Consider the following 4,184-nt stretch of genomic DNA (forward strand, 5'->3'; position numbering starts at 1 on the left):
TCCAAGCTGTTTTTTAAGCAACATGCGATTATGCAATTACTGTAATTCGAAATCCCGGAATTTCGATTCAAATGTCAAATCAAATATTTAATGCGAGCCAAGCCGCGAGTAAAGGTTAATGTTTTATATGAAAATATAAATGAGATATTAATATAAACTATTATTCAACTTTAACTTTTGATAGGTACTTACTTAATGCGATACCTCATCAGAGTCGTAATATGTAGGTAATTAGGTACCTACCATATTTCTTTCCGTTTAATAATAACCAGTTTCAATGTGTGTAGGTTTAATGAGTAATTACTTAATTTGTCGGCTTTGGCATTACTTCTAGAATATCAAATAGTATGACGTTTATACTCGTACGTTTATTTGTCATACTACATAGCTGTTCCTTTTGAAATTGTCTGGGATAAATCTAGGAACCATACAATTTTCCGAGTGAAAAGTATTACTATTCGTTACTCCAGGTTATAAATTATTTGTATACCAGATTAGCTAGGTCCGTTTTACTACGTGATGGAGTAACAAACATCCAAATATACAAACATCAAAACTTTCTCGTTACTATATTAGTAGGAGGAGAGTAGGTAGTAGTAACCAATATAACACGCAGATTTAATTTATCCAACGATCTCAACTAATGACAAATTACATGTTTAAATTTGATCCTATCAGCAACGTCTTTGTGCCTATCTGACTAAGCAAAGGTTGCAAAATTAATAGGTATCTTTTTGTGGGCTAATTTTCAAAGAATACGCCGTGACAGGCAGACAGACATGAATACGATACACATGCAAAAGTTGTCTCTTAGATTATTGATAATAGTCTTTATAAAATTTATGGCTTGGCCCATCTTGCTCGCTAATCCTGCCGTGAAGCAGCAGTGCTTGCACTGTTGTGTTTCAGCGTGGAGAGTAAGACAGCCGGTGAAATTACTGGCACTTGAGGTGTCCCATCTTAGACCTCTAGGTTGGCAACGCATCTGCAATACCCCTGGTGTTGCAGATGTTTATGGGCGGTGGTGATCTCTTACCATCAGGAGACCCACTTGCTCGTTTGCCATCCAGTTGAATAAAAAAAAAATACTTTGTAATTATTAGTACCTACTTAATTAAATTTAGTGACAGAAAATATTATCACATTTAATGAATTTGACTTTAATTTCCTAATTATAGAACTTGTAGAACTGGAATTTAAAGCGATTCAATTAACGTGCCGACTTTACCTACTTGTTAAATTGTTTGCCATATTATATTAGTGAGGTCGTCATCACTATTTAGAGTATTAGTTATCAAATAAATTAAGTAACAATCTGGGGTCTTGGTTTAACATTACATTACAACTCAAAACTTTTTTGCAGTATAAGAACTGTATAGCGAGACTTGCATTTTTTTAACATGTAATGTTTTCAATGGGTTCATTTATTTCGGGGTTCTCGAAATTTGCTATATGGAGATATCGGGGTCGAACAATGGATCTCGCTTGGTGTTATCTCTGGCAAAACGCGTGTTATCGAGATTTAACCATAGCGAAGATGTGTCGCTCAAGTGCTAAACCTATACTAAACACATTAAACGAACTGCTAAATTTTTAAAGAAATTTCCTTATCCTATTTGTTCAAATATTGGTCACATTCTATTAGTCTTGTTGTCATTACCATTCAGATAATTGCTTAACAAATAAATTAAATGACGATACTTAAATTGAAAATAACTTGTGATGGTTTTTTAATCATTAAGTAGTTACATATGACATGTGACTCTTACAAAATTGAACGGAACGTGTGCAATTAAAAATAAATAAATAGTACCCATAGTAGCTGAGGATATCCAGGGTTGATTTAATTGTTACATGATGAGATGAAGTGAAAAATGTTCGATCGATGTACTAGGTATCGAATTAACTCAACTCTGACCCGCTGCGGAACCTGGCGCTATACCACGAAGTGCTAAACTCGAACTTCGTATGTTGCCGTCCCGCTGACGCTTATGTAATTTCACACTAGTGAAAGGGACGGTGCGATACGAACTTCGATATTCGAGTTTCGTAGTAGCCCCTCTGTTCAAAGTAAATTTCATAGTAATATCAATATCGTATTGCTTAACAAAAATATTCACTAAAATTAACATATTCTACGGTCGGTCGGTAACCAAATGGTTTACTGGAAATCATTTCCTCTTCATTAGTCCGATTCACAGTGGTTAGACGTGAGGTTTTACTAAGAAACCTAACTCTTAACGTACGATCGGTTGTAGGTAATTCAAAAACATGCGATATCAGGAGATTGGCAGCTATATCCAAATCAACACGCGCTGAATAATTTTACGCTGTGAGACATTGTTATACTTCAGTTTATAGCAATTTAAAGAAGTACTTAAGTGTACAATTAATTAACTGTGAAATACATGTGCGAAATTATATTTCAAATTTACGACGAGCTTTAGCGCGACGGAAAACTTATTGAGACAACCTGAACAAACCTGCGAAACAATTCACTGGTGTGTTTTCAGTTCCCAATCAGCACTGGAACTGTGTGGGAACTACGACCCAAACCCTCTCATTCTGAGAGGAGGCCTGTGTGCAGTGCGACGTAGTAAATAGGCTGGGAAGATATAAATGAATATGCAATACAATACAATGACACAAATTGACACAATACATTTATTATAGACTTGCTTGTATGCTACGCTTGTATGCTACCACTTAAACTAAATGAGTACCTACCTACTTATAATAAATTTTTGCAGGTGGTAGGACCTTGTGCAAGGTCCGCCCGGATTGCTACCACCATCTTGCTCGCTTATCCTGCCGTGAAGCAGCAGTGCTTGCACTGTTGTGTTTCGGCGTGGAGAGTAAGACAGCCGGTGAAATTACTGGCACGTGAGGTATCCCATCTTAGGCCTCTAGGTTGGCAACGCATCTGCAATACCCCTGGCGTTGCAGATGTTTATGGGCGGTGGTGATCTCTTACCATCAGGAGACCCACTTGCTCGTTTGCCATCCAGTCGAATAAAAAAAAAAAAAAAAAAAAAAAAAATTTAGATTAGAACTTGTCTAAATGTTTAATTATAATTACGATAGTTATTGTTGTGGTAGGTAATTACTTCGCCGGACGAATTTTGTAGATATTGAATATTGTTCATAATGGTTATATTTATGAAGTAAATAAGTACCTAAGCATTGTTTACATATAACTTATCTTGTTATTCGAGACATAATCTGCAGTTATGTATGTTGTTTGTATTGCGTTCGTCTATAATGCATGTCTGTTTATTTTGTTAAACATCATAGTTTTCTAATTCTAAAAGTAGGTATTTATAAATAACCTAACCATAAAAAAACATTTTTAATACTTACAAGCTTTTTTTGCTGACTGTACTTTTGTTGACTATACTTGCATTTTCACCCATACGACACTTGCATACCAAATTTAATTCAAGTCGATGCTAATAACCGTTGAAGAGTTTCGTCTTGCGGAGACAATACAATACAATACAAACATTACAAAAATAAAAAAAAAACGATGAATTGACGAATTGAGACGATCCTGGCTGGACTACCAGGATTTCACTACTAGATTATTGTATTGTCACGCGATTTACATAAGTATTCAAAGTTTCAAGTCAATCTGACTACTGGAAGTTGGCCAAATTTAACTTGCAAGATTTGACTACAGACAGACAGACAGACATCGGGACAGGAGAAACTAAATAAAAGCATGTAATAAAAGACGAACTTATTTTATATCATCCTATTGGCATAAAGAAATAACAGATGTGAAGAGAATGATAACATTATTGTATATGTTGCTAAAATTCTCTACTGTGCTTGCCAACGTCCATACCACGTTGAAAACACCGGTTCTCGTCCGATCACCGAAGTTAAGCAACGTCGGGCGCGGTCAGTACTTGGATGGGTGACCGCCTGGGAACACCGCGTGCCGTTGGCTTTTTGCTTTTTGAAAAAACCGGTCAAGTGCGAGTAGGACTCGCGCACAAAGGGGTCCCGTACTATTATCTATAAAACATTATATACTTGGTTTGGATAGGTAATTAACTAAACTGTAAACAAATTTCAGCTGCCAGATTTGGTACATTCAAGGATTTTAAACATTTTACTTCATTTTTTTATCTATCATTGTAATACAAACTAGACTAGTGTATTTCAATACCGAAATGTAA

General features: G+C 35.7%; 1 non-coding gene across 1 annotated transcript; it reads left to right on the forward strand.

The window, feature by feature from the left end:
- Positions 1 to 3,833: 3,833 nt before the first annotated feature.
- LOC141429950 (5S ribosomal RNA) lies at positions 3,834 to 3,952 on the forward strand. Its single transcript, XR_012451585.1, has one exon. It is a non-coding gene; the product is annotated as a 5S ribosomal RNA (ribosomal RNA).
- The last annotated feature ends 232 nt before the right edge of the window (positions 3,953 to 4,184 follow it).

Source organism: Choristoneura fumiferana, chromosome 7 (assembly GCF_025370935.1).
Source record: "Choristoneura fumiferana chromosome 7, NRCan_CFum_1, whole genome shotgun sequence".
Taxonomy (NCBI): domain Eukaryota; kingdom Metazoa; phylum Arthropoda; class Insecta; order Lepidoptera; family Tortricidae; genus Choristoneura; species Choristoneura fumiferana.